General features: G+C 35.9%; 1 protein-coding gene across 3 annotated transcripts in view; it reads right to left on the bottom strand.

The window, feature by feature from the left end:
• Positions 1 to 19,803, bottom strand: part of LOC138703195 (chondroadherin-like) — a 438,940-nt gene that overhangs the window by 395,474 nt on the left and 23,663 nt on the right. The gene's annotated exons all lie outside the window — the stretch shown is intronic.

The raw sequence follows: 19,803 nt of genomic DNA, 5'->3' as shown, positions 1-19,803 counted from the left end.
GCCGTAAAAAACAAGTTCGCCAGGAATCGTTAACAGAAAGAAAATATAATTTCATTGAAAAAATTCATAGGAACAGTCACAGCAACTGTTGAGCTATTTTTCAACATATTCCCCACCGAAATTGATACATATTTTGTCATATCATAGGATCGACAGAGAGGTGCAGACGTGTCAAACGCTGGTTCCGATCCCAGGCGACTGACTTCCACGACACAAGGATACAAAGATTGATGCCATGGTAAGGCAAATGTCTCAGTTCCAGTGGGGGATATATTGACAAACAGCGCAATAATTACCGTATCTGTTTCAATAAATCTTTCCATTCAATTGTGTTTGTTTTTCTAAACGGCTCCAGGGAAAATCACTTTCTGGACGGCCTCGTAATTGTGATCGAGTGGCCAAAATTTGTATAAGCGCTTTTTTGACATTATTAACATTGTGGAATAAACAAAATTAACTTTTTTATCTGCCCCAATCAGAATGTTTGCTTGTAAGTACAAGAATTCTTCGCTGCCTACTACACATACCAAGTATACCCGTGATGTCATCTGTCAAATGTTGCGCAATATACTTACAAGTGAATAAGCGACGAGTGTTATCTAATACGCAACTATACTTCGTTCCATAATGTCTGACAGGCGAGGAGGAGAGAGGTATAATTGCTATTCAACCAATGACAGAGGTCTCATTCCACGCTTATCTTGAATTTGGGCGTGGATAGAAAGCCATTGGTTCAATAGCAATTATCTTTCGCTCTCTCTCTTTGCCGGCAATGTTTACGTCTCCTGTCAGACATTATGGAACAAAGTAGAGAGTTGTTTGCATATAACCGGATACTGTATTATAAATGAAAACTTCAATCAATCCTTGTATGTATGTTTCTAGTCAGCAGTCGGAAGACTGGTTGGAACCTTATAAGTGAAACAAATAAGGCAGCACTCCTGAAGCAACTAAGCCAGGAGATAATGGGGTAGGGTGGCCAGTTCCTTTCCCCCTCCATTACATATATCGCTGACTAGAAACATATTTCAGTACTCAGACTTGAGAAATCATTCCTTAATAAACAAAAATCAAATACAATAAAATAAAACATAATAAAACTAAGCCATATTCGTGCAATCACTGGGATTTTGTGAATCCTCCGTCATTTAGTCTACAATAGTCACATTAAACATTTCTGTGAAGTTTTCTAAACTATATTATATAATAATATATTTGGACATATTGTATGATTTGAACACATGAAAAGATTTTAATACATTTCTGTTACTGCCTGATTTTATTGGTGTAATATTCATAAACTTTCACTGTATTGAAGATATGTTTTCAATAATATTTCGATGTTTTTATTTTGTAGTTGTGATTTCATTTTATGAACTACTTACATTACACAAGTTGGAAGGTTGTTCTGAATGTAAATTATGGCGTCTTTTAAAACAACTACAGTAAAACATCGTTTCAAGGTATGTATTCATCTTTAAATCCTGTGTCTGAAAAATTCCATTCTCTTTTTCACATTTTCTCTGCATTTCTCTAGACCTACTCAAGATAAAGAAACCAATTTTCCATAATTTATTATATACCGGTACTATATTAATTATGTGATAGTAAAATTAATCATATAGTTATAGAAGAACAGTCACAGTAAAATTAATCATATAGTTATAGAAGAACAGTCACAAGTATGTAACTGCATTTCTCCCAAGAAAGAAAGAAAGGAAGAAAGAAAGAAAGAAAGAAAGAAAGAAAAAGAAAGAATATATTTTCCCCATTTTCTATGTCGTAGAAAGCTGAAATGTTCACCATTTGTTTATTACACTATGTTAATTCGATATTCAGAGTAATCACAAAGGTACCTATATAAACTCGATCGCAAATATATGTAATATTCAACTTTTCTCCCAACAATAATGCCTTAGTTAGAATTATATTTTTACTAGTGTCCTGGCATAATAATTTTATTATAGTAAATTGAGATAAAAATGAACAATCGAATGTGAAAAAATCATTTAAAATGATTAGCACCTGAAATACTAGGACCTACATTTTGTTCCTAGTATGGGGAGTAGGCCTATATGGACGGCCATCTTTCCTTACAGAGTGATGATGATTTTGAACAAAGATTATATAACAGAAGAGATAAATACAATCGGAATGTGTGACATATAAACAGTAACATATTCCCTACATAATCTGACTTGGATACTACAGATAGAATAATAGATGACTTAGAAATATCCTCGAGTAAATGCAATGTCGACGGTTGATCAAGAACTTATTCAAGAATTATTAAAAATTTGCTTTCAAAATCGGAAGATGGAGTCAGCTGCATTAACTGATGTAATGGATTTTCACTCATAAATCGATGACAGCAAACACAATTTTTAATCAGTGTATACGGTAGTTATACTTGAAGAGGTAAATAAGAAATGAGATTTGTAAGAACTGTTCCAGGTACGTAATGCTCATGGCAAACATATTTATGTCATGTGGGGTGAGTTAATCGTCTAAATAAAGAATATGCGAAAAATATTACAAATGAAATTGAAATAGTTCTTAACAAGAATGGAAATAATGTGACTACCAAAATCACTCATGGATAATAAAACTGAAGTACGAAGAACCATTATACAGCTCATGCATTATGTCCAGACACTCCCCCACACTTCCTACAGAGCTGCGTACGAGATCGGATGAGTCTACTTACGAATTATAGGGGAATGGATTAGCCTTTGCCTTGAACTCGGTAGACACAAGCCCGACCTTCACTTCTACTCCTGCCCCGTCTACAGAAACGTTGTTCCAGTACTGCACATCGCGAGTGTCTTGGCAAAATGCATGAGCTGTACTTTTAGGAAAAGATGGAGTGACCAATTCTTAATGAGGGAGGTAGACAAAAACAGGAAAGATTTATGGCGCATTTCTTTCTCAGTAGCGCGATATGTTTTCAGTGTGGTTAAATTTTTAGCTTACTTCTTTCGGAAATAAAGTGAAGATGAAGATTCTCGACATAGGCCTGAATAATAGGCTCGGAGAGAAATTTTCCGGTCATTTCTCTAACCCATGTTACAATTTGAGCACTTATGGTTCTCCGAAATGGGCATCAGTTGGTATCATTCTACACTTTTCTTGCACACCATAATGAGATACGGTAGAGCATCGATTGTCCGAATATCGATTAACCGGAACATCGGTTAACCGAAAGAGTTCCAGTCGTTAAATTCAAATTTGCGCGCGCGTAATGTAGAAGTTTAGCTAGCGATGTTTGCGAGATTTAGCGGCAAAAAAGGAGTCTCAGCTCTGAAGTCAAAAAAAAAAAAAAAGACTTCTTTTCCTAAACTTTAAGCCTAATTTAATTATCACTTTGAACTTGTCAAACTAAGCTAGTCAGTTTTCTGTGTTATTTGTAAGACGTGTGATACAAAATATAGTCCTATAGGAACTGTATGTACAGTTTTGTGTTCAATATCAGTGTTTCTCTGTTTCATACTGCTCCTTTGGCATCGGTACAATTCGTTTTCGTAAATGATCGGTTATCCGAAAAATCAGTTATCCGAACACCCCCTGTCCCCAATTGTTTCGGATAATCGATGCTCTACTGTATATACATTTCTAGACGTCTTGCAGGCTTTGAAATCTGCATGAACAGTCATAACAATACGATTATAAAAACTGGGTGACAAAATATACCGGAACACAGGACACATTAAGAATATTTATTTTACCCAAGGTTATCAGTGTCATTCTTAGAATGTTAAAGCATGCTGGAAAGAGTAAAATTCTGAAGGTGGTGAACTCCAGAAAGAAGGGAACGCTATTTGGCAAACGATTCAACAGCAAAATCGACCTTGGACCGGATAATATTAGATATTTAATGGAACAAAAATGTCTTATTAGAGTTGTAGTTCGACTTCCAACTAACCAGTAAGATCGTCACTCACGTGGATATTAAATTGCACTAACATTTCCGTGTTAATTGTGCAGCTCGTTACTATCACGAAAGTATTAGGCCATGTCTAGGGCTCTGCTTTCCCATTTTGTTGCCTAATAGGATATGTGCTTTTTGCATGACTTTTACCTTTCAATTGATAAGTTCTTTCAGTGAAAGAGTGTTCTCTTGATTGACATTAGTGGACAATAGGCTTGAAGATCACACACTACGCGTTTAATATTACATGACTGATGAGTGCTGATGTCGCCACTGTCGTATACAAGATATCGTAGGCGATTACAGAGCGCTGAACATCGTGGAGGGAGATGACGCACTCCGCTAGTTATTGGAATCAACACCGGTTAATTTACAACGGACGAGTAGTAAATAATTTCATACATACCGATATCACTTGCAAGAACGGGTTTTCATGCATCATTTAAGTCTGCGCATCTCTTTCAACTAAAAACTCGCCACAACGTAACAGAGATATTAAATTAAATTATGCTGCAAAACCATCACTACGGAAAAGTCGATTAGTATTAAACAACTAAAAAAGGACGGTTTAGCATGCTTTCAAAACATAGAAAGAAACAACGAAAGAGAAACACCTAATAATAAATTACGTGTTACCACTTTCCTGATGCATGCATTTGATACTAGCTACATGTACAGTAATATGGGTTTATCATGCACACATTTGTTTAACATTATACGTTAATTTTGATACAGTCTAACTGCAAGTTTCTGTCGTGTCTGCCATGTTTGTTTTCTCTGTGACGTAATCACCAAATAGAATTATGGGTAGCGTTCTTTAGGTAGTTCAACTGCATTAATAATTCATTTTTTCAGTACCACTAGAAGTGTCCCTGAGATAGTTCAGTGCTTATGATTTCTCTAACCCATGTTCTATTCACGGCGTTAGCCTAACTAAGTGAGAATTGTGGTCAACAACATCGGAGTAAGATAGTTCGTCTCGCTGTTATTCTATTTTCCCTAATATTACACATGTTATTCCACAAACTATCTGAATTTTATTCTATTCTTTCCTTCATTTAATGCAGGCCTGGGCGTAAATACCTCTATTGAGGTATTGCAGACTATACCTTAACTCCCCACTCACATTCCCCGGCAGAGACAACTATGCATGTAATCGATACTTGTAGACTTGAAGGTAAGCATTAATGAATGACGGATTGTATAAGGCATGTATCATAGCTTTCGGCTCTCGCTGGTCGCCTAAAATCCACCACCGATGCACAGTGTTATTCTATGTATTCGTTTGTAAAGTGGTAAAGCAGACAGGACATGGGTGGGGTTATCTCCTTTCCTTTTTTCTTCCCCTTTGTGCCCAGGGCTGATTTAATGTAATTTCATTACACAAAAATACGATTTCGGAGTGAGATGTACGAGCTTCGGTAATGTCGATTGGAAACTAAAAATTCACGAATATGCCCCAGTGCAGGACGGAGGTACTTGATGGGCGATAAATACCTTATGGAATCAAGAAGGTATTCCCAGTGGTGAATAAGTCCGACGATGAGAAAACTTCATGGCGTTTCTCGATAATATCCATAGAAAGATCATGCTGAAGCAGGCTAATGGCGTCCCACTAGTGTCCTAAGAGATGTCCTTCCTAGTGATCCTTATGGACTGCCTCTATTGAGCGTATTCCGAATCTCACCGGTGAGCAATCCGATGGCATCACGGTGTTCCGAATTCCATCGATGACGTCATTGATGCTCCACCGGTGTCGCCCCGGTGCCATCAACTTGCAGAGGTAGTGGAAGGCTCCATCAGCCGCCATCAGTGAATCTGATTGGTTCTTGTATAGGGCGGGAATTAGCAGACGAATGACATCGTGCACTGTTGTGTCATGGCGGTGTGTTCTGCTTTAGTTCTGCTGTATTGTTTGTAATGAGCAGAACGTAAAAACAATATGTTAATGGCTTATGAGCGAACATGTCAACGGACCAGTTATTACTACCGGTTCAAGAAATAAGTTGTTTATGATCTCTTTTATTTGAACGAGATGGCAGTACGGAAATTTCGCAAAATTTTGCTAGCGTAGCACAGATAACCACTTACACAGTCGCCATGACAGCATCGATTCTTCCAGCAGTTTTGTTCCTTATTTTCGTTGCAACGTGACGTCATTGATGCCACCGGACCGGTGAGAATCGGAATACGCTGATTGTCTCTGCGATATACCTGCGGGGTTAGGTTACATCACTCAATCACTCATCTCATCTCATTTCAACTCATCTCGTTCCTAACATTGTATTTCGTAACATACTTAACATACATGTATATTTTCCGAAATGCATAAAATTTATAACTTCTATATAAGTGTATGTTTCCAAATATATAACATTTTATAACTTTCCTCGATCATGAAATTGTATTCGATACATGACAGGGTTAATAGGATTATTCTCTTCACTTGAATCAGTTGTACTGTTTTGAGAGATATGGCACCTGAACGTAAAGGTTAATTTTAAAAACTGTAAATTACTGTACTGCGTAACTGTAGACCTAGAATAAAATGGCATGGCACAGTACTGTATTTTCCTTTTTCGGTCTTATCTACTGTAGTTCAAAGTTGCAAAGGATTTAGTGTAGCACAATAGGTGTATTTAGAATTAAACTACAGTAATTAATTTCATTTAAAGCGTGAAGGGATACATAATGCATATTATAAATTTATTGTTAGACTGGGGAGCCTCTCTCCCAATAAAGGACACCTCCCAGATGTGGACAGATTGTTACGTCCGTAAATGAGAGGACACACACGCACACACACACACACACACACACACACACACTTATTCCCCCGCCCCAAATTGGTGAATCTGGAATTATGGAAATGTAAGTGATTATGTAATTTGTAAAATTGTTACTATGGAAATATGCCCATCTCCTTATTGTCTTTTGATCTATCTGTGTAACTTACTGGTATATTATCTTTATCATTTGTATGTTTATTGCTTATGGAATTGAAATCTGTAACTAGGAAAACGTAGGAGTGATATATATTTTAATTATTGTTGCTGATGTAATTTAAATATTTGTAATTTTTTTCTATCGGTATACTATCGTTTATATGTCTTTATTGCAAATGTAATTGAAATATTGTAACTAGGGAAACAATCTTGAATTAATATTGCTTATGTAATTCGTAAATTTGTAAGTAGGAAGGTGTAGGGATTCATAATTTGGAATGGTATTTAACTATGATTTTATTCTCCTCGTATATCTTATCACACAGATATTTATTGATTGCGCAATTGGTAAATTCGCAATTTTAAAAATGTAATTATTTAGAAATGTCAAAACATGTAATATTACAATCTATGTAATGGGGCATGTTGAAATATATTCTGTAAAAAAACACACACACACAAAATAGTGTATTTATATGTATGTATATTTCACTTGTTCATTTCTAGTAGTTTCGTTTCTCGTAAAATCCAACATTTCGCAACCTGACACATTCTGAAAAATCTTCACATCACTTGTTAGTATATTCCAACAATCGTCTTTGATTAAAATGTTAAATTTACCAATAATATTCTTCCATATATTGATTCTGGTACCTGTAATAAACAGGAGATGATAGTGGACCAACATCCAGTCCCGTGGACGGAAGACAGATCTCTTCCATTGCCCACGCCTGGAATCGAACAACGGAGTGCTTGGATGGGAAGCGCTTACATCACTCACAGAATCAAAGCGGCGGACATTAAATTAATATATTAAGCATAATTATTTTAATAAGTTAATATACTCGACTAGAAGAGTGTATGATTTAATTTCGACGCAAAATGTTTCAAGAGTATAAAATACGAATATGGAATTTATTTCACTGCAGTTACTTTTGTTTTATATTTCAACACTAATTATTGAGTGGTATCCGGGTTTCAAGTCCCTAACCATAAATCTCTGTCAACTGCAGATAGTTGTTCTGGGTCACGATGCAGGCTATGCGTTGCTGTTTTATTCCAGTGTAACGAACTATAAAGATTTTACAAATTATAAAGACATATTTTAAACCACACAGAGAGTTGAATACGCGTTCAAGAACTTTGAAACGCCTCATTAAAACATGATTTACGATCACGTGGCCCCACGGAGTCGTAAAAGTGTTATTGGACTGTTTCTTGAGCAAGAATGTTATCGAAGAAAATTTCTTTCTTCATATATGTATAGATAGCACTTCCTTAGCTTTTCTTTCATGCAAGGAAAGTCCTAACAACTTCCTTGACCTTCTTTTCCGTTACGTCGCTTTTTTTCTTGATTTATTTCTTTCCCCCTTCTCTCCCTTTCCTCATTCGTTCTTTTTCTGTCTTCCATTACTCGATTCCTTTCCTCCCACAGGGGTTAAACTCTGGTGTCCGTATCGTATCCAAAACTACTTCAAGTTGGGTTTTTCTCTCTCTGTCCAAGTCATTGTTATCAGTTTGCCAGCTCCCCTTTCCAATCCCAATATCCCACCGCCCCCTATAGTAAACTCTCTTCTAGTCAGCGGCAGCGGTCAAGCAAAACTCAGCAGGCGTCATCTGTTTCCGACATGGCCTCCTCTGAAACTTTGTAGTTGGCAATTCCTCCACCGTACTACGGCGCCAATGTGCTATCTAAGGTAGCCAAGAGACGGCCAGCCCCAGGGACAGACATGCTCCGCCAGCTACACAATTAAATACAAAGAAACAAAACTGCTGTATGAATTGTGCTACATAATTTTCCAGAATGTATGTCTTAACTCCACTGCTTGTAAATTCTTCGGTTTTAAAAGTTTCTCTACTTTGTTTCACAGAGTTTTCTTTTCCCCACATGCAGTGCCAATATTATCCGGAACAGAAATATATAAATATTGTACTGGAAACTAAATAAGCAAGAAACATATTTTGTGAATGGAACGAATAATAGAACTTCAGAAACAAGACATATTTCATTTCTTTATGAAATCGCCACCTCGTGGATACTTTCGCAGCACTCCTGAGTCCTGAGACATGTTTTCTTTTATTTTTAAAATTCAATGTAACTCTATACTTAAAAAAAAAGTCACGGAAATGAGGAAAATTTCTGAAAAAATTTTGTAGGTTACAGTTAGGGTACAAATGCAGATATATTATATTATACTTCTGGTCTCTGCACATACATCTTACATCATAATTTTTTACTCTTAAAATATAACGTTTACTATGTACTTACTTCGAAAAGCAGTCTATGTCCTATGGTGCTTTGGCGTTGAATTACTGGTTATCATTTTCATTTACAAATAGTTTAAATACGCATTGCAATGACTGAATCGATCTTCTTGTATTTCCTTTAAGTCCCAAGAGATGTCAGGAGCTTGACAAGCACAGAAAAGAAGTGATCGATAACGATTCCACCTAGTGGTAAATTTGTAGGTAAATGCATGTATGGAGTATAGTATACTATACTCTAGGACCCAGGAGGCTACGTTTAACGTGTTTCATAGCAATTAAGTTCCCTCTTCATGTTGCGGGCCATATTCTTTTTAATTCGTTACTTTACGACGATTTATCAACTGCTATGGTTATCTAGTGCCGACAGTTACCCAGCATTTGCTCTTAATGTGTTGGAGAACTCTAGAAAAACACCAACCAGGTAACTTGTTCCAACCGGGATTTGAACCCGGGCCCGCTCGTTTCACGGTCAGTAATGTTAGTCGTTATTAACCTACAGCGACGAACTGCGATCGATAATATATGCAATGGAAAATTGTACGCAAAGTCGACGACGTGTGTTTTGTGCTTACATATTGAGTTCTGGTCTTATGAAATAGTTCACTGCAGATTTTTAAGAAATTTTAAAATTGAAATATTATAAATAACCATTTTATAAGACGTTGTTCACCACTATGGATTAACGGTTATCATGCCTTAGTTCAAATCCTTGTTGGGACAAGTTATCTGGTTGAGGTTTTTCCCGGGATTTTCCCTCAATACTTACTTACGGCTTTTAAGGAACCTGGAGGTTCATTGCCGTCCTCACATAAGCCCACCATCGGTCCCTATCCTGAGCTAGATTAATCCACTTTCTACAATCATACTCCACCTCCCTCAAATCCATTTTAACATTATCCTACCATCTACGTCTCGGCCTCCCCAAAGGTCTTTTTCCCTCCGGCCTCCCAACTAATACTCTATACGATTTCTGGATTCGCCCGTACGTGCTGCATGCCCTGCCCATCTCAAACGCCTGCACTTAATGTTCCTAATTACGTCAGGTGAAGCATATTTTCCCTCAATACTTTAAGATCAAGTGCTGGGTAACTTTCGGCGCTCGACCCTGGACTCATTTCGCTGACATTATCACCTTCATCTCATTCAGACGCTAGATAATCATAGCAGTTATAAAGAGTCATAAAATAACCAATAATAATAATAATAATAATAATAATAATAATAATAATAATAATAATAATAATAATAATAATAAGACGTTGCACTTGTACCCTTTGTGTTCCAAACTATTTTTCAGATTACACAAAGGTTGAAACTAAATTTTAAAAAAGTAATATGTAAATTACAAAATATAATCTAAATTCAAACAATCTTACGAGTATGGAAAAATTTGAAGTTTTTGAGACATACAAAATGTCCCATTTATTTTGTTCACCCAAAATAATTTTTCTTTTCAGGCGTCAAATAAAAAATTGTTTTAAATGAAAGCTGTTAAAGTACAAAGGGGAATTAATGCTATGGGTGTATCTTTCTTGTAACCTTGTTCATTAATGACATACGAGTACTGACTTCATTTTTAAGGCACCAATGATTTTTTATTCATTGAATCATTTGACCCCTTTAAGGTTTGTTCAAAATGTACCACAATGTACCATTCTAATAAACAAAACACTTAGGGGTGTAAAAGATATGGAACTCATAGTGTACGTACTTACTGCAACTCCGAAATAAAGTGAATTATGTAGCACTGCAATACCGTTATTGCGCCTTGTGTCATAAATGGTACCCTAAATGACAGATGATATGTCAGGATCTCAAGAACCATTTTTCCCGATTTTTGAAGGCCATATCGCTACCCTTGACGAACAGGATGGTTATATAATATGAGCACGACGAATGCCCAACACATAACACCTTAGGACCCCGTCGTGATCTGGACCGAAAATAACGTAGTAAATGGAATGTACGTAGTAAATAACTTAGCTGGCCTGCTCGTTCTCCTGACAATACTCCACTAGATATTTTTTTCTTTGGGGAGCGGTCAAGAATGCTGTCTATCGAAAAAATGTAACAATATCAGAGGACATGCTGCTACATATTATTGATGCTTGTACATCCGTTTAGTAGACAACACTACGGTGATCTAGGGTATAATTCATTCAAATATCGGAAAAAGACTTCAATCATGTAACAACCTAATAGAAAGGATGCTGTACAATGAATATAATTGCAACATATTCCTTGTGCTCCAAACAAAAGAGCTGACTGGTGAAGTAGTTTTTCTTTACACCTCTATAACGCAACACCTATATTAGTAACACATATTTCCTTTGAGCATTGAATGAAAGGAAATTTTAGCTTCACTCTTCTTTGTTTAACTCAAATATTTTGAGAGACCCACTCTACGAGCGCCCCAATGGGTGCTGCTAGTGCCGAGTGCCAAGTTTTGATCATCATATCTTTAAATTGAGTGATTCATACTGCAATTGTGTGTTATCTTTCTATTAACATGGCGGCGATCGCAACGTTTAATTTGTCCCGAGTTCTACGCTTTGCGCAGTCGGGACCGTAGGAGCTTGGCTGTGACAGAGCCAAGTCCCACTTTAGACGAGTGCCTGATAAGTTTAAGGGGCCGGGGCCCCAAGTGCAGAATCGGAAACCAATACTAACCTTAAGTCTTAACTCTAGATTTTTTTAAATTATGCAAGTGATATATGAGTTTGCTGGTGGAATGTTAGAAACAGGAGTACCTTGAGTAAAACTCTCTGCAACGTCTACTTTGTCCAGCACAAATCCCACCACGACCTCATCGGGGATCGAACTCGGGAAAATATTTTTCGTGGAAAAAATCATAATATATAGGTTACGTTCCTACAAGGGAAACTTTCGTAAGAAGGACATTTGGTCTTTAAACTGTATACAGTATAAATTATGAGAAATTAACTTACTGGTAATCGCTTTGAAGATGGAGTGAAAATTATAGCAAATAAATTAATTTACTAAGAGTTACAAGAAAAGTTTGTAAAATATTGATTGTTACTAGCAACAGAAATCTTCTAAGATTAGAGATGGGTTATAGGAGTGGGTTAGAATAACTCTTACAATGTACTCGTATTATATACTCCAGAGGTAATAGTTTAGATCAGGTAGAGAATCCGGCATTGTGGAAACTTGTTACTTAACAAAAGAAGGTTTTTATAAGAATGTAACCGTGGATAATCTGACAAGAATTAACACGTTATATATAGGAGAATAAAGAAGTGTATGTGGTATTTGTGGGTTTAGAAAAGGAGTTTGACAGAGTGGGTTGGAATAAACTGATGGAGATCCTGAAGAAAATTGCCGTGCATTGGAAAGAGAGGAGGCTGAAACGAATCAAAGTCAGTATAGAAGAAATGTCAGAAGGAAGTGAAATAAGGAGAGGAGTATGACCAGGATGCCCTTTACCTACCCTGTTCAACATCTACTTGGAGGATTTAGTGAAGAACTGTTTTCAGAACATGGCAGAAGTGATAGCAGGAGGGAGAATAATAAAGTGTATAAGATTTGCTGATAATATGACATTGTTAGCAGGAGAGGAGATGATAGTAAGGGATATGCTACTAGAGCTAAATGACAGCTGTGAGCAGTATGGAATGAAAATAAATGCAAACAAGACGAAGACCATGGTCACAGGAAGAAAAGTAAAGAAAGTAAACTTGCGAATTCTAAATGAGGCAGTAGAGCAAGTGGACAGCTTCAAATACTTGGTGTGTACTATAAGCAGTAACATGGGCTGCTGCCAAGAAGTTAAAAGAAGGATAGCAATGGCAAAGGAAGCTGTTAATAGAAAAGGAGGATCTTCTGCGGAACTCTGGAGAAAGAACTAAGGAAGAGACTAATGAAGTGCTTTGTGAGGAGTGTAGCATTGTATGGGGTAGAAACATGAACACTAGAATGAAGTGAAGAGAAGCGAATAGACGCATTTGAAATGTGGATATAGAGAAGGATGGATCGTGTGAAATGGTCAGAGACAGATTAAGAAACTAAGCTGTGTTGGAAAGAGTGGGTGAAGAAAGAATGATCAGACAGAGGAAAAGGTATTGGCTGGGTTATTGGATGGGAAGAAACTGCCTTCTGAAGGATGCACCGGAAGGAATGGTGAACGGGAGAAGAGTTCGTGGTAGAAAAAGATATCAGATGATAGACGACATTACGATATATGGATCATATGCGGAGACAAAGAGGAAGGCAGAAAATAAGAAAGACTGGAGAATGCTGGGTTTGCAGTGAAAGGCCTGCCCTTGGGCAGAACACTATGAATTAATGTAGTAATTATTTTAATCACTCTAAAATACCTATTTGAAGAACATATATGTCACTTAATGACACCATTCTCTATTCGTATTTCTACTTTACTCTCGGTTATGAAACGACATGATTGCCTTGGAGATGATAGACGACATTAAGATATATGGATCATATGTGGAGACAAAGAGGAAGGTAGAAAATAAGAAAGACTGGAGAATGCTGGGTTTGCAGTGAAAGACCTGTCCTTGGGCAGAACACTATGAATTAATGTAGTAATTATTTTAATTACTCTAAAATACCTATTTGAAGAAAATATGTGTCACTTAATGACACCCATTCTCTATTCGTATTTTATACTTTACTCTCGGTTATGAAACGACATGATTGCCTTGGAGACATGAGTTCGCGAGGGACCTTTCAGCGGCGCATTCCTGACAGTAGCTGCACCATTATCTTCCGGAATCCAATTCAGAGCTTTGCTGCGTCCAAGGTCGGAGAAGAACAGAACTAGGGCGCGGGGATCACCACCACTTCACGGTACGTAGGGGAACAAAGGGACTTCTGCAATTTCGAACTTCAAGTTAAACTGAAGTCAGATTAAGAGGCTGAACCGCCACTAAATCTCATACCCACACAGTTTATTAAAGACTCATTACAGTTCAGTGTCACATATTTTATTAACAACCGGTGTCCGAAACCAGTGCATAAATAAACGCGTAATACAGACAAATTTCAAGCTATTACCAAACTCTTTCCACCTTCTTCTTCTCCTTTAATTTAAAATGGAATATTGCATGTTCTTCTAATTAATCTAGGAGATAAAAGGCATTGGTCCCGAAATTCGATGGTTGAAACCCTGCCGAGGGTCATGAATTTTAAAGGACGATAAAATCATTAGCATTGATTTCTAAGTAATAAAAATAAAATAAAGCTGTGGGTTTCGTATCGTAAATTTACGGCACATTAAAGAAACCTGACAGGGAACTTTTGATAACATATTGTCGCCTATTTCTAACTGAAGTTGAATTTCAACGCTAACTTCTGCAGTTGAAAGCATCCTTGAATATGCTGTGTGTTAAAAATTATGGTGACACTTTCAAATTATTAATGATACAATACCTTTGTGCATATAATTTATTCAGGAAACTCTCAAAGTTTTTATTGGCACGTTGAAGTGTGTTGTATCAGTGAAGGAGTATGTCGTGTCAGTGAAGTGTGCTGTGTAAGTGAAACGTGTTCCTGTCAGTGAAGCTTTATAGTTTATAGTGGCAGTGCATAGTATTTGAACAGTGAAATGTTTTTGAAGTGTTAGTGAAATCAGGATAGAATCAGTGAAATGTGTCGTAGTTCCATTGCAGTGAGTGAGTTGACAGCGAAATGAGTGTAATTTGAAAGGTGCTTGTGCAGATATGAACATATCATACTCGTGGGTTTTAGTTCGATCTTAGTTTTAAGATACAAATTAGATTTATTTCAAATGTTATTTTAAGTGATCGTTTCATTTAATTTAGTATATTCCCTGTTGTTGTTGTTGTTAGTATTATTATTATTATTATTATTAATTATTGTTAGTATTAATTATTAGTATTATTATTAATTGTATTTTTAATTAATAAGTTTATTATTGTCATTATTGAGTGTAATTAGTTACCACTGCCACCGGGTATATACCCACTGCAGTGTGAATAAATGCATACATACATAAACACTAGTGCCATATTCTCGATAGTAGTTTTGACTTACAGTACTTTAAACTTTGGTTTAAAAAAAACTGCATTCTCAAGTTTAATTTAGCCGCCTTTCTTGGTTAAAGCACTAGATTCAAACCACCGACTTAGGTTGGTATAAGATATATGTGTAAAGTGAAACAGACATGGAACTTGGGACATTCTAACTTCGGCTTTTACTCATATTAGTATTTATCGTTATCCGGTTAACTACACTGGCTCTTGGCAAAGATCTCCATTTGATATTGAGGGATATATAGTGGTTGGGAGGTAAGCATTGGGTAAATTAACTCAAGAAGTGTATTCAAAGTGGTAGGAACATAGTTCTAATATTGTCCCCGCTAATTGCAATTCTTGAATTTTCAATATCTGATATTCTATCTACAAATAGATAAATAGATAAGCAAGCAAGCAAATAAATAAATAAATAGGTAGACAGACAGACAGATAAATAAATAATTAAATAAATAAATACTTAAATAAATAAGTAAATAAAATAAATAATCAAATAAATAAATATATATATATATATATATATATATAAGTGATTTTCCAGTTTACCCTATCTTGGTACTTTAAAAGTAATGAATTTTTCTTTGTCTATTCTTTGATAATCATTAAAACCTACACGTTAAAAATATCTGCTTTATTTATTAAAAAGCTTTTCACAAAAAAAGGAGAAGAAGACTCATGGTAAAGATCTCCATTTGGACATTGAGAGCTGCATAGTGATGAGAGATAAGCAATGAGACAATTAATTGAAGTCATGTGAACAGAATATACAGAGTGTTTCCGGGCTGGTGTCACAAACTTTCAGGGATGATGGGGAAGGGCACATGTATCAATTTGAGATCAGGAACCCTGGTAAGGAAATGAGTGAGACGAAAGTTACAAGCAAAAATAGTTCTGTGGAAATGAAATAATTTTATTCTTCTGTATACCTTATTTATGTGTATTTATCTGTACATCTTACACATACTGTATTCATCTGACATTGTTTACGTTGTCCACTTACAGTATTCCATTCAGTGCGCTGTCTGAGGGGTGGGGACAGGAAACTACACTAAAGCAATGCAGATAGCGTAATGTGTAACGGACATGGTCGGTCGTGATATGCACGTCTGCAGACAGCAGTGTATGTGTACAAGTTGCAGTGTCCAGTCGATCAGTCCTAGTGAAATGTAGGAGTACACGAGAGTGGAATATGCAGACCTGATTTTCGAATACGGATGAGCCAATGGGAACAGTAGACAAGTTCACAGATTGTATCGGGGCAAGTACCCACGTAGGAGACATCCGGCCCATACCATCTTTCCACGATTGTTCCAAAGGTTAAGGGAAGGAGGGCACGTGGTGCGAAATTACAATTCCATTTCCACACAACTATTTTTGCTTATAACTTTCGACTCACTCATTTCCGGACTAGGGTTCCTTATCTCAAATTGATACATGTACCCTTCCCCATCATCCCTGAAAGTTTGTAACACCAGTCCGGAAAACCCCTGTATTTCTATAGCCATCTGATGAGAGTCGCACCTGAGTGGTTAAACACTAATACCTTTAAAAACTTAAGAAATAGAATCTAACATCCCGTATTAATTCAGACGAGATGAAAACAGAACAGAGGTATACTGAACTAATAAATTGACAAAATGATTAAGATTAATATTAAAATATCAAGAGAAATTATAATAAATATAGGCCTGTAGAAGAATCAATGAATCGATGACTAATTTAAGCACAAAGGAAGCAGAAGTGAAAGGAAATTAATTCTTAAGTGACAGAAGCATTTTATTTAACATCATAAACATACTGAGCGCCTAATTTTATAAGATCAAAAAGGGAGAAGAAACTTATGATGATATCCAGATATATGTGAAGATATAAGTGGATGAAATTCTTTTCATAAAATAAAAATCCTTTGTTATACATATCGGTACGCATCTCAATGACAAGTTCCAAGAACTGCTAGGATATTAAGAATTCAAATGAGCACAATTCGTTATGTTTGGAAGTGTTAGTTCGTTGACAATATGATGGTTTTGTACGGAAAAATATAAAAGTTTTCGTTTTGCGTTCCCACTTTTACTCTTGGAACAGACCTGACCAAGTGGAAAATGATAGAGAAGAAAATTTAAAAGGACAGTAAAAAAGAAGGGAAAGAAATGTAGAGAAAATGTGGTCTGCATTTTAGTAGAAGTCCATGCAGGTATTTTAGTTCTGCTCCACCCACTTACGAGCTCTAGACGGAATAGAGAGCGGTGAAAGAGATGCGGCTACGAGAAGACTCCCATGCATTTCAAAACCACTATGGCGGCATAGCTGAATAAAGAAAGAACAGTAGACGACACTCTTGGAAGTGGAACTTGTTAATTTATTTATTTATTCTAGTGTAGTTAAGGCCATCAGACCTTCTCTTCCACATCACCAGAAATATAAATATAATAATAGAAAATATGACGGACGAAAACGTTCAACTAGGGATTGTGGGTAAATTCCCGTTTCCCCTGCCATATCTTCTTACAACTCACATTACAGGAAATTGGGGAAATCTCTCAGTGTCATTTATTTGTTTATTTATCAGAGCTTCCTCAAATCAGAGACTGCCATTAGATAAAGCATACAAAACAAAAAAAAAAAGAACAAATAGACAATAAAAGATAACAGAGTAAGAAAAATGACAAAGAAGTAAACAAACAAACAATGCAAAAGACAAGCTTAATTAAGATGCTGCTTTGGATATCGAAATTAAATTTAATTTGACTAGTATCATTATTCATCTAACACGCAAACATTCTGATGGGGGCAGATAACAAAGTTAATTTTTTTCTTTCACCATGTTAATAATGTCAAAAGAAGTACTTACACAAATTTTGACGACTCGACCACAATTACGACGCCGTTCAGAAAAAGATTTTCCCTATGGTCGTTTACAGAAAAAAACACAATTGCATGGAAAGATTCATTGAAACCTATAGCAGCAGTTGTTACGCTGTTTGTCAACATATTCCCCACTGGAATTGAAACATTTGTCATACCATGGGATCAATTTTTGTATCCTTCTGTCGTAGAAGTCAGCCGCTTGGGATTGGAACCAGCTTTTGACAGCCGTCTGCATCTCTCTGTCGATTCCATGATATGACAAATGTATCAATTCCGGTGGGAAATATGTTTAAAAATAGCTCAACAATTTCTGTGTCTGTTCCAATAATTTTTTTCCAAAGAAAGAGTGTCTTCTTTCTCTTAACGGCTCCTGGTGAACTTATTTTTTATGGCCCTCGTAATTGCGGTCGAGTGGCCGAAATTTGTATAAGCACTTCTTTTGACATTATTAACATGGTGGAAGAAAAAAATTTAACTTTTTTATCTGCCCCATCAGAATGTTTGCTTGTAAGTTTTTATGTAGACGCGAATTTCGATATCTTTGTATAAAATTAATTCAAGTCTAATATGATCAACAGACATGAATATTTTAATAGTATGTCCAATTTATTCATTTACGAATAAATTAAAAATTTTCAAATATAAATCAAGAGGGTCTGTACAGGTTGAAAGTGATATAACCTTGCACATTTTCAGAGCTAATAGCTCATGGTGTCTGTAACAAAACACTGTAATATCATATTTATGGAAAGTTCATAGTTTTTTTTTTTTTTCAGAAAAAAATGTTCCCCTCCAAGTGTTTAACACTTTCTTATTCGGTAACAATTGCGGTTCTACTTGGTTTCATTTCATTCATATAAATTGACGGAAAGAAGACAGAGGACGGACACTGGAAAGTTTTCTTTTCTCAATCGTACTATCAGGGAATGGAATGCTTTACCTGCAGACTTAGTAAAGGCTTTACCAATAACCAAAAATGTATTTAAAATAGGCTTAAGGACGGTAGTATATTATACACATTATTTAAAGGGTGTAATTGATAGTTGTTATTGAAGTGTTGTATCAGTGAACAAGTGTGTTGTGTCAGTGAAGTGTGTTGGGTAAGTGAAGTGCAAAGTATTTGAACAGTGAAATGTTTTTGAAGTGTTAGTGAAATCAGGATAGAATCAGTGAAATGTGTCGTAATTCCAGTGCAGTGAGTGAGTTGACAGCGAAATAGAGTAAGTGTAGTGCTGAAAGGTACTTGTGCAGGAATGAATATATAATACTCGTGGATTTTAGTTCGAACTTAGGGTTAAGATACAAATTAGCTTTATTTTAAATGTTATTTTAAGTGATCGTGCTTCATTTAATTTATTATTATTATTATTATTATTATTATTATTATTATTATTATTATTAATAATTGTATTTTTGCTTAGTTGTGTTTATTATTAATTGTCATTATTGAGTGTAATTAGTTACCACTACCATTGGGAATATACCCATTTGCAGTGTGAATAAATACATACATACATTTTCCTTGTTCTTATTTATTTCACTTCACTCATGATTCCTTCCTCCCTATTTAATTTTCAGTATTTATTTTACTTTTCTCGCCTTTGCTCACGTAATTTATATCTTTATTGCTCCTCTTCCATATCACTTAAACCTATTTAATAAACTACTGTATGTTGCTCAGCTAGATAGCGAGCCAAACATTGTTCCTACGAGCCGAAGTGTTTTGTGTACATAATTTGTGCGCATCTAAAAATGGACCATA

The sequence above is a fragment of the Periplaneta americana genome, chromosome 7 (genome assembly GCF_040183065.1).
Source record: "Periplaneta americana isolate PAMFEO1 chromosome 7, P.americana_PAMFEO1_priV1, whole genome shotgun sequence".
Taxonomy (NCBI): Eukaryota; Metazoa; Arthropoda; class Insecta; order Blattodea; family Blattidae; genus Periplaneta; species Periplaneta americana.
The sequence above is the reverse complement of the archived record's forward strand: the minus strand, read 5'-3'. Positions and strand labels throughout refer to the sequence as shown.